Source organism: Mixophyes fleayi, chromosome 1 (genome assembly GCF_038048845.1).
Source record: "Mixophyes fleayi isolate aMixFle1 chromosome 1, aMixFle1.hap1, whole genome shotgun sequence".
In the NCBI taxonomy this organism is placed as follows: Eukaryota; Metazoa; Chordata; class Amphibia; order Anura; family Limnodynastidae; genus Mixophyes; species Mixophyes fleayi.
In genome coordinates, this window is record NC_134402.1 from 440,435,018 (window position 1) to 440,447,606 (window position 12,589).

General features: G+C 42.4%; 1 protein-coding gene across 1 annotated transcript in view; it reads left to right on the forward strand.

Annotated features, from left to right (window-relative positions):
• Positions 1 to 8,041: 8,041 nt before the first annotated feature.
• Positions 8,042 to 12,589, forward strand: part of TCF4 (transcription factor 4) — a 318,760-nt gene continuing 314,212 nt past the window's right edge. Inside the window, exon 1 of the mRNA XM_075185214.1 lies at positions 8,042 to 8,060. The gene's annotated coding sequence lies outside the window, so the exon portion shown is untranslated. The remainder of the gene's footprint in view (positions 8,061 to 12,589) is intronic.

Consider the following 12,589-nt stretch of genomic DNA (forward strand, 5'->3'; position numbering starts at 1 on the left):
CTGAGGTTTTGTCTTACCCCATGCTTATTTTGGCCGGTCACATTCCAACATCAATTTATTTTTTCTGTGCAGCATCCACACAAATCGCACCTTGTTAAAGGCCGTTTCAAGAATACCATTTGGTTTCATTATAACACCTGAAGGAGCAAATACAATCTATCAAAAATGGCTTAAAGTTAAGTGTTGTAGATTATTTTATATTAAAATTGCAAGAAATTGAACTGTAAACATATGTGAGGCTTTTTTATTTTGCCAAACACGAAAAACACTTTGCAATTACAAGATTGGTATCAATATACATTTCCAAAACAAGGCAAATCTTAATTTATTTTGCTAGTTTGCACTATATTGCATATAATGTATAAAATGTGTGGGAAAGGTATGGGTGGGCCAACAAGGAATGCCGTTTAAGAAACTAGACATCCTACTGCATCAAATTAGGGGTCACCTACTTAAATAACGGTGGAATAGACAGTTTTTTCCAGAAGGTGGCGCAATAGCAGAAAAAATGGATTACCATACCTCACTGCATAGCAGGTCTTCTGAAAAAAATTGTAATATATTTTTGGGGGGCGGGGGGGTTGTATGCACAATTAATTGTATTGATTGTATAGAAATCACTAAAATGCTCCCTGTATTGTATACAGAGCACTATAATTTTATTAGTATTCTCTGTATTGTGTAGAGGCCATTAGAGTTCGCTCTTGCTGTGTTGTAAAGAGGCCACTAGAATTCTCTACCTGTTGTGTAGAGGCCACTAGAGCTTTCTCTGTACTGTGTAGAGACTGCTGGAATTCTCTATGTGTTGTGTAGAGGCTGCTAGAATTCTCTATGTGTTGTGTAGCGGCCATTAGAATGCTCTCTGTATTGTATAGTGGTAACTAGAATGTTCTCTGTATTGTATATTGATTGTTAAGATGCCCTCTCACTTAGAATTTTCTTTGCATTGCAAATTGGTTACTAGTATAGTCTCTGCATTGAATACTTTTCAGATGGGGATATATTGCCCTTGACTGTAACTCTTCATATATTTCATCTGCTATATCATACTTTTAAACTGTCCCTAATTTTGAACTGTCCTGACGGAATATTTTGAGGTATGTCCCAGTCAACCAGGGCCGTGCAAGAGTTTCAGGCGCTCTAGCCCCCATCGGGTGCTACCCGACGACCCCTTCAGTTCTGCAAAGGACATGGTTGTGGCAGTGCCTAAGGGGTGCCAACAGCACCCAAAACTCACGCAGCAGCCCTGAGTGAGGGGGATATTCAGTGTTGTCAGCAACCCCTGCTCCCTGGCGCCCTTTGCAACATCCTAGGTTCACCTTGTGGTAGCGCGGGCCCTGCCCTCACCACCAGCAGAGCAGTGTCGATTAGGTGCCGGGTGGCAATTCAGAGGTATTTTCAGGAGAGGGAGAGTGTGGTCTAGCACTTTAGACTTTAGGATGCTTGCAACATGACATGACCATGCACCCAGCAGGACATATCCATGACCCTTTTTTCAGTACTGTGCCGATTCACAAAGGGGGAAATGTTGGGAGGTAAAGCCACACCAACATTAGGCAGACCATGCCTGGACGGTTTTCCTCCTTTTTGCTCTGCTGGTAGAAGAGCCTGAGCCTCTTGCTTGTGTTTGCCCAAAACATGTCCATTTCATGTTGTGCCTTTAGGGTGCCATAAACCTGCACTCTCCACAAGACTGTTTGTTGTATGCATAGATTGTGATGTCTGAAATGAAATACAGATATCAAGCACCACGTTACTTTAGTGACAAGTTGCCATTTATTGCTGCCTATGGGTGCTGAAGTCTGCATCTCTTATGTGACATTTCTCAGTAATGAACATTTAGCGCCTCATGTAAAGTTAGCAATATTACACGTATTATATATACTTGAACCAACCCCCATTATATAGTCCCTGATTCACACTTCCTGTAATTTATACGTTCATGTTCTTGGTGCCTATAGTTGTCATCATTTGAAAGTAATTTCTTTCCAGCTGTCAATTATGCACATATAAGAATTTCACAGTGTTTAAGTGGACAGTGGTTTACTGTAAGTTTATAGAGACATGTTCACCAAACATGATATGTAATATTTTTTTTAAAACACAAAAAATAAAAACAGAGAATGAGAGTAGTAATCAGGTATGCAGAACAATAGAACATTATACTGTATAATTGGTCAGTATTTCCAGGTAAAAATATACAAATCGAACTCCAAAACAATGCGACTATAATAAGTTGTAAGGACAGCTGGCAACTATGGTGCCCTCAATCCCCTGTGCAGTTCAATTGTTCCCACTTTCATGATTTTTCATAATTTCCTGCATTTTCTACCACGTTAACCAGATACAACATTTTGCACTATCATATTATTGCACATTAGTGTATGTTATTGCAAATATTCAGTGCATTATAGTAATTTGTAGCACAGTGTCTATAATCACCAACTGCCGAGATCCAGGAACTAGCACAGTGTCTGTCATCTCCAACTGCCCAGAGCCAGTAACTAGCACAGTGTCTGTAATCACCAACTGCCCACAGCCAGGAACTAGCACAGTGTCTGTAATCACCAACTGCCGAGATCCAGGAACTAGCACAGTGTCTGTCATCTTCAACTGCCCAGAGCCAGTAACTAGCACAGTGCCTGTAATCACCAACTGCCCACAGCCAGGAACTAGCACAGTGTCTGTAATCACAAACTGCCCACAGCCAGGAACTAGCACAGTGTCTGTAATCACCAACTGCCCAGAGCCTAGACCTAGCACAGTGCCTGTAATCACCAACTGCCCACAGCTTGGAACTAGCACAGTGTCTGTAATCACCAACTGCCCAGAGCCTGGACCTAGCACAGTGTCTATAATCACCAACTGCCCACAGCCAGGAACTAGCACAGTGCCTGTAATCACCAACTGCCCAGAGCCTGGACCTAGCACAGTGTCTGTAATCACCAACTGCCCACAGCCTGGAACTAGCAGAGTGTCTGTAATCACCAACTGCCCACAGACAGGAACTAGCACAGTGTCTGTAATCACCAACTGCCCACAGCCAGGAACTAACACAGTGTCTGTAATCACCAACTACCCAGAGCCTTGAACTAGCACAGTGTCTGTAATCACCAACTGCCCAGAGCCTTAAACTAGCACAGTGTCTGTAATCACTAAATGCCCAAAGGCCGGAACTAGTACAGTGTCTGTAATCACCAACTGCCCACAGCCAGGAACTAGCACAGTGTCTGTAATCACCAACTGCCCAGAGCCTTGAACTAGCACAGTGTCTGTAATCACCAACTGCCCAGAGCCAGGAACTAGCACAGTGTCTGTAATCACCAACTGCCCAAAACCAGGAACTATCACAGTGCCTGTAATCACCAACTGCCCACAGCCTGGAACTAGCACAGTGTCTGTAATCACCAACTGCCCAGAGCCAGGAACTAGCACAGTGTCTGTAATCACCAACTGCCCAAAACCAGGAACTATCACAGTGCCTGTAATCACCAACTGCCCACAGCCAGGAACTAGCACAGTGTCTGTAATCACCAACTGCCCAGAGCCTTGAACTAGCACAGTGTCTGTAATCACCAACTGCCCAGAGCCAGGAACTTGCACAGTGTCTGTAGTCATCAACTACCCAGAACTAGGGACTAACACAGTGTCTGTAGTCACCAACTACCCAGAACTAGGGACTAACACAGTGTCTGTAATGACCAACTGCCTAAAGGCCGGAACTAGTACAATGCCTGTAATCACCAACTGCCCAAAACCAGGAACTAGCACAGTGTCTGTAATCACCAAATGCCCAAAACCAGGAACTAGCAGAGTGTCTGTAATCACCAACTGCCCACAGCCTGGAACTAGTACAGTGTCTGTAATCACCAACTGCCCACAGCCAGGAACTAGCACAGTGTCTGTAATCACCAACTGCCCAGAGCCTTGAACTAGCACAGTGCCTGTAATCACCAACTGCCCAGAGCCTTGAACTAGCACAGTGTCTGTAATCACCAACTGCCCAGAGCCAGGAACTAGCACAGTGTCTGTTATTTACCAACTGCCCAGAGCCAGGAACTAGCACAGTGTTTGTAATCACTAACTGCCCAGAGCCTTGAACTAGCACAGTGTCTGTAATGACCAACTGCCCAAAGGCCAGAACTAGTACAATGCCTGTAATCACCAACTGCCCAGAGCCAGGAACTAGCACAGTGTCTGTAATCACCCAATGCCCAAAACCAGGAACTAGCACAGTGTCTGTAATCACCAACTGCCCACAGCCAGGAACTAGCACAGTGTCTGTAATCACCAAATGCCCAAAACCAGGAACTAGCACAGTGTCTGTAATCACCAACTGCCCAGAGCCTTGAACTAGCACAGTGCCTGTAATCACCAACTGCCCAGAGCCTTGAACTAGCACAGTGTCTGTAATCACCAACTGCCCAGAGCCAGGAACTAGCACAGTGTTTGTAATCACCAACTGCCCAGAGCCTTGAACTAGCACAGTGTCTGTAATCACCAACTGCCCAGAGCCAGGAACTAGCACAGTGTCTGTAGTCACCAACTACTCAGAGCCTTGAACTAGCAGTGTCTGTAATCACCAACTGCCCAGAGCCAGGAACTAACACAGTGTCTGTAATCACCAACTACCCAGAGCCTTGAACTAGCAGTGTCTGTAATCACCAACTGCCCACAGCCAGGAACTAACACAGTGTCTGTAATCACCATCTGCCCACAGCCTGGAACTAGCACAGTGTCTGTAATCACCAACTGCCCAGAGCCTTGAACTAGCAGTGTCTGTAATCACCAACTGCCCACAGCCAGGAACTAACACAGTGTCTGTAATCACCAACTACCCAGAGCCTTGAACTAGCAGTGTCTGTAATCACCAACTGCCCACAGCCAGGAACTAACACAGTGTCTGTAATCACCATCTGCCCACAGCCTGGAACTAGCACAGTGCCTGTAATCACCAACTGCCCAGAGCCTTGAACTAGCAGTGTCTGTAATCACCAACTGCCCAGAGCCAGGAACTAGCACAGTGTCTGTAATCACCAACTGCCCAGAGCCAGGAACTAGCACAGTGTCTGTAATCACCAACTGCCCAGAGCCAGGAACTAGCACAGTGTTTGTATCCATGTACCCATAACATCAACAATTGGTATTCCAGTACTGTATGTTTTGAGTGTTCCCCAATCTTAGATTGTAAGCTTGTACATACTTCAATGTGCAGCACCGTGTAATATTTTGGTGCTTTATAAATTAAGAAATAATATATTTGCTCAGATAAGGACAAGCTTGCCTTTTTACCAGGTTAACATATTTTATTTTTCATATATGTTTTTTTATTTGAAAGACACTGCCATTAGGTAATATCGTTCCCAAGAAGGGGTGTATTTGCTCTGCCAAAGTACCATCCACATGAATGCCAGGACCCAAGGTTTCCTAGCAGAAGATTTCCCAGAGCATCACACTGCCTCCGCCAGCTTGCCTTCCTTCTATAGTGCTTCCTGGTGCCATCTCTTCCCCAGGTAAACGATGCTCCATGGTCCAGTTCTGGAACTCACGTGTCCATTGTAGGCGCTTACGGCGGTGGACAGTGGTCAGCATGAGCACTCTCACCATTCACAGCTCACCATTTTTCAGCAATTTGTGATACAGTAGCTCTTCTGTGGGATTGGGCCAGACTAGCTAGCGGGGTCTCCCGTCATGCATCAATGAACCTTGGGCACCCATGACCCTGTTGCCAGCCACTGGTTCACTGGCTGCTCTTCCTGCATACTGGGAATACCCCACAAGACCTGCCGGTTTGGAGATGCTCTGACCCAGTTGTCTAGCCATCATAATTTGGCCTTTGTCAAAGTCACTCAGATCCTTACGCTTGCCCATTTTTCCTGCTTCCAACACATTAACTTCAAGAACTGAGTGTATTATGTCCCACCCCTTGACAGGTGCCATTTTAACAAAATAATCAGTGTTATCCACTTCACTTGTCAGGGATTTTGATGTTGTGGCTGTTTAGTATATATATATATATTTCTCCTTCATCCACTCTGGGGGACACTGCTACCATGGGGTTGTATGAGGGCGCATGGAATTGGCACTTAAATAGTTAACAAATAAGTTTGCTGCTGACTCCTCCCCTCTGCAATCCCACAGACCTCAGTTTTGTTTAAGTGCCCAAGGAGTTGGGCTGCGTTTAGTACTGCTTAGCATTACTTGTTGCTTAGGTTTAGATTTTATTATTTTTATTAGATTATCGGTATGAGTGTAGGTGAGGATGGATGTATTTAACATTTTTTTCCTCACAGGTTTCAAAATGGAGCAATGTTCCGTTTTCCTTTAAAAAAAATAGAAGAAGAATATTTATAAAAGAGACCACACAGCTCAGTGTGGTGTTTATTGATCAAGAGCAGTGACAGCGCTAAGCCACTGTCACTGCACTGTCCCGACGGGTCCGGCTCTGCCACAGGCAGAGAGCGCCGCACTCTGTCCGAGGACCGGACATACTGGGAGATACCAAGTCCCCCGCTGAGGCGGAGGGGGGGACTTGGATCTCATAGAGCCCTAGGAAGGATTCCAAATGGGCATTGATACAGGAGCACAACGCAGTGTGGCAGCCTGAGCTGATAGAGGCTTCCTATGGGCGTTTGAACCAGGGTTGCCAACTCTGAAATAAAAAACAAGCAACCGCTAAGTGAAAAACAATCCCAAACCAATCCTAAAAAGTCCCCCAAAAAAGCCCAACTTACAGAGGACAGGGGTGTTACTGTAGTGAAAACCACAACGTGTATTTATTATTAAATAAATACATATAAAGATTTCTACAATCTGTCTTCAATGTTTCCTCAATAGAACATTGGATAAAATACCAATAAAATACTATACCATGTTTCATACAGTATCTGGTACAGTAAAACATTGACCAATTGTGTTCTCACTGCTATTAAAATGCATTAAATGAGAGTTAATAATGTCAATACTTTATTCATCTACTATGAATGGTGACCAGTCAGGGACAAATACAAGGTTAAAAGTGAATGTAATTAGAATACTCGGTTTCCATGCAGGCAGAGGACATGCAGTTTCACCTTAGGCAATTAATGTGTTAATATGTTAACCCTTAAACAAGGTCACATCTTAAATCCTGGAATGGTCCCGGCTGTGCCCTACATCTGCCAGGCTCAGTGATACTAATATTCTACATACAGACAGAGCACATATAGATATAATATACAGTGTACATAGAGAATATTTGGTACAAGATACATACTACAGACAGATGTACTGACACAAGTGACTACTTTCTCCATGTTACATCCCCCTGGTTACTGGGGCCCTCAGCTATACCCACCCCGTGCATTCCTGCACAGGTTCCCCACTAAACCACACATGGAGATCTGAATGTCACATGTTCTTAAATCCCCGGCTCTCACCTCTTCCCAGTTCTACTGCTTCCTTCAACTGAGAGCTCCCACTAACACACACCTGCCAACAGCTGAGGTCACGTCCACTTAAGAAGAGGCCAGCAGCGTCCAACACTGAAGCGTTCATACACTCAACTCAATAAAGCTTTTTTTTTTTTTTTTTTTTTTAAAAAGTGCCGAGCTTGTAAAGCCGAAAAAAACGCAACCCGCGACAAGCTGTAAAAGAACCGCAATTTAAAAATAAAACAAGCCCAATTACGCTTGTTATAAGCGGAATCGGCAACTATGGTTTGAACCATCAGACAGCGGGGAGTGAGTGAGAGATTCTCCAGCTGTCAGTGGTACGCTCCAGAGCGGGGGATATTCGCACCTTTTCCTCTCATCGCAGTCGGACTTCAGAGGCACCTCAGAGAGTTCTACTGCTGCTGGCTGCTCCTCACAAGTCCTCCTTGTGTCAGCTAAGTACCCTATGGGGGATATATATTAAAAAAAAAGAAATCACCAGTGCTGGGAGTGTAAAGGAGACCCCCCCCCCCCCCCCTGCTGATTGGTGCGCTCCAAAGGCGGGAAAATCCAGCTACAGTTACCTCAGAGGATCCTGACTGACATAATGGAGAATCTGCTGCTGACCTCTCTTCACTGACAATAGCAGTAAGTGCCCCAGTTGTTTATGATATAAGTCAGCAGAGTTATAGATATAGATATAGAGATATATATATGTATGTATGTATATGTGTGTGTTTATATGTATATATACGTGTTTACAACAGGCATATGGGGTTATAACTAGACTCTATCTGCACTTAGGTGATTTTATACAATATCTTCCACTTTTACATTATTATTACCACAGATATTTATATTACTGTTATGAGTCTATTAGCCAGAGTCAGAACTAGTCATTATTTTACTGTATTTTTCTCTGAAAGTTGCCTAATCTGTATTTCTTTAAAAAAAAAAAAAAAAAAAAAGAAATATAATGTCCGATAAGAACAAGAATTCTTGTGCAGAATTTTATACTTGTTCACATTACCTGTCAGATTATCTGTGGGGTAAAGAGACCAGGGGGAGACACTGTGCTCAGTGTGACACTGTCCTCAGCAGTAAGTACCCCACTGGGGAATAACTAGTTAATGAGGCTCCTTGTGGTAATAGAGAGAACACTGTCTATATATATATATATATATATATATACACACACAAACACATACACACATATATATATATATATTTATATATATATATATATATATATATATATATATATCATCATCATCATCATCATCATTTATATAGCGCCAACATATTCCGTAGCGCTTTACAATTGGGGACAAACGTAATAAACTAATAAACAAACTGGGTAAAACAGACAAAGAGGTGAGAAGGCCCTGCTCGCAAGCTTACATATATATACACAAGTTAACCCGTGCATGATACTCATGCATTCTAGTCAAATCAAGCTACTTAAGGTGTTAAAAAGGTTCTTGTCATGCATTTGGGCCATAGCCCAGACCTACTCAGGGGAAGAGCGTTACTTCCCGACGCAAGCGCCCTTTTTTAACGTGGTTTTGTCCACATGTCACCACCTCATCATTTTTCTCCATCACCTCATCCTTCATCTTCATCGCCACATCCTTCATTAAGCTACTTAAGGTGTTAAAAACTCCCCACTGTCACCCCCGGCAACCACCAACCACTCCCAACTGTCACTTCTCCTTCAAGAAATATATAGGTCAGTGTATAACTCTACCCAGCAGGTGGCGCTGCAGCTTGGTTTTGTTTTTTTCCACACACGCCACTAGGCATTTATATAGTAGATATATATATCTACCTACAGTTTAGAGTTTTATTATAGGATCTAAAGTTAATGCAGACAGTATTTTACATGAGTGCTCAGTCAATGATTATGAGACATAATTTTATTATTCAGAGTTTAACTTCCATACTGTTTTGAGGCATTAGCCAGGGTCAAAACTAATGTGGTTATGCTATCTATTATGTCTGTGGTGTGATTGTTTATGGCCTGTCTGTTTCTTTTTAAATGATAACATATAAAAACTGAGGAGGAACATGTCATGTTCATATAGAACTGCTCCCCCTTCACAAATTGGTCTGTTCCTTGAAGCCAATTCATGGAACTGGACAGTAGACAGTTGAAGAAACTCCTGAGCAGTTTTACTGATCAGCAGTATATACTGTGTGTGACTGACAGGCTGCTCTCTGTCTGTGGGTACTACGGGAATCACTGCTGCTGATCAGCACTATATACTGTGTGTGTGTGTGTGTGTGTGTGTGTGTGTGACTGACAAGCAGCTCTCTGTCTGTGGGTACTAAGGGTATCACTGCTACTGATCAGCAGTATATACTGTGTGTGACTGACAGGCTGCTCTCTATCTGTGGGTACTACGGGTATCACTGCTACTGATCAGCACTTTATACTGTGTGTGACTGACAGGCTGCTCTCAGTCAGCAGTATATACTGTGTGTGACTGACAGGCTGCTCTCAGTCAGCAGTATATACTCAGGGCCATCTTAACAACATTATGGGCCCCCAGGCAAAGCAGTGCACCGGGGCCTCTAGATATAGATATAGATATATAGATGTATACAGATACAGATATAGATATAGATATATAGAGATAGAGATAGATAGATGTACTTGCTCAGTAACCCTTGTAGGTTTTTTTGCAGGCTTTTTTCTTTTGCAGGATTATTTATTCTCATTAAGAGCTGTGCCTATGGGGCCCCATTGCCCATGGGGCCCCATTGCCAGTGGGGCCCCCGGGCAGCTGCCCATCATGCCCAATGGAAAAGATGGCCCTGTATATACTGTGTGTGACTGACAAGCTGCTCTCTATCTGTGGGTACTACAAGTATCACTGCTACTGATCAGCAGCATTTACTGTGTGTGACTGACAGGATGCTCTCTATAAGTGGGTACTACGGGTATCACTGCTACTGATCAACAGTATATACTGTGTGTGACTGACAGGCTGCTCTCTGGTTCTGGAGGGATGAGTACCTTACATCAGTTTTGCCTTACACATATCTGTACAAATATATTTCTGTAGAATATTTACTAATTCCTTCACATAGTTATCAACTTATTGTTGAGTTTCTTCTATTGTGAGGAATATTCTGTTATATATATATATATATATATATATATATACACAAGTTAACCCGTGCATGATACTCATGCATTCTAGTCAAATCAAGCTACTAAATGTGTTAAAAAGGTTCTTGTCATGCATTTGGGCCATAGCCCAGGCCTCCTCAGGGGAAGAGCGTTACTTCCCAACGCAAGCGCCCTTTTTTAACGTGGTTTTGTCCACATGTCACGACCTTATCATTTTTCTCCATCACCTCATCCTTCATCTTCATCGCCACATCTATCCAGATGTCTATCCAGACACAGGGATCTCTCTCAGCGGTCCTGAGTATCACACTCCTCTCGCTCTGTCACCCCCGGCAATCACCAACCACTCCCCACTGTCACCCCCGGCAACCACCAACCACTCCCAACTGTCACTTCTCCTTCAAGAAATATATATATATTTTTTAAAAATCTTTTTAAACACTTTTAACAATTAACAAATTAAATTAACAAATTAAAAACATCTTAGTATACCAAATTTCAGCCCTTTCTGAGTTTTTTTTCCACACACACTAAAAATTTAGTAGGTCAGTGTATAACTCCACCCAGCAGGTGGCGCTGCAGCAAATTTCAGCCCTTTCTGAGTCTTTTTTTCCACACACTAAGAATTTAGTAGGTCAGTGTATAACTTCGGCCAGCAGGTGGCGCTGCAACTAGGGTTTTTTTCCCCCCACACACAGACACACGCCGCTAGGCTTTTATATAGTAAATGTAGATATATATATATATATATATATATATATATATATATATATATATATATATTGACACATGATTGTGTTGGGTAGTATGCTTAGCCAAGCAACCGGAGGTAAAGGTACTTTACTGCCAGTGAATGCCCCTAAATCACGAACTACTTGTTTTGGGTCTTTTTGGAAATCCTTTCTTGTGAACTATCAAGTTTAGCCCGCCAATAGAGGTAGTTTCCTTGCAATTCGAGGACAGTTGCAAACGGGTAGAGATGCTTACTCTAGAAGATGTCCGAATCCAAAGATCTTAAAATAAAATAAAACAAAAAATGAAAATAAAAAATGCTAATCCGCATGACGGGACCTTCCTCTCCTCGTTGAGGTAGGGGGTTACCTACAATTTTTAAACCTCAAGAGGCTAAACCAACATCTACGAGTAGACAAGTTTCGATTGGGATCAGTCCTTTGTTTTTACAGTAGGAAGCTCCTATTGTCAATTCAGGGCTTTCCCCTTTGACTTTCCACAGCCCAGAGAGTTTTCACAAAGATTATGGCGGTAATTCAGAACATTTATGTGCCTTGGGAGAGAACATTATTCCGTATTTGGACTATTTTCTCCTCAAAGACTTATTTTTCTCTATTACCATCTGACCCTGTTTATTTGAATTCTGGAGCAACACGGTTGGATAATCAATTATTCCAGATCCCAGTTGATGCCCTCACAGAGGATGAGGTTTCTGGGATTAATAATGGACACCACTTTTCAGAAATTCTTTTTCCAGAACCTTCTTTACAGATCACTACAATCTCTGTATGGTTAATTCTGAGTCACCCTGGTCCTTCCATGCGCTTGGGCATGGGGATTCTAAGGTAGATGGTATCTATGTTCGAAATCCTCGCATACAGTTGTTTCCACTCTTGCACGTTACAGTGGAATCTACTAAGACAAATTGTCTAGTCAAATTGTACATAAATAATCACCAAATGTGAACAAATTAGATATTGTCATTATACTATGAACTAAGTGCTTCTACTGTATATGGTGTAGACTAAATAATGATATACTAACTGATTCATAGCCTTTGGGTTAACTTAACCATTATCAATGAGTCCCCTAACAAAACACTATAGGATGTCTTACTTCCTTTACTATTTATCCTTGTTTTGGTTTTTATATATACTTTTGTTAAACATTGTTGTTGTTTTAATTGTTGGAGTACTTTTGTCCTTTTAATTTTAGATTTAGTTTTAGAGCACAGCCTTCTATTTATTATATTATTGTTCATTATTTTTTTATGATGAAGGTCTGATTCATGAAGGAACTTTGAGCGATT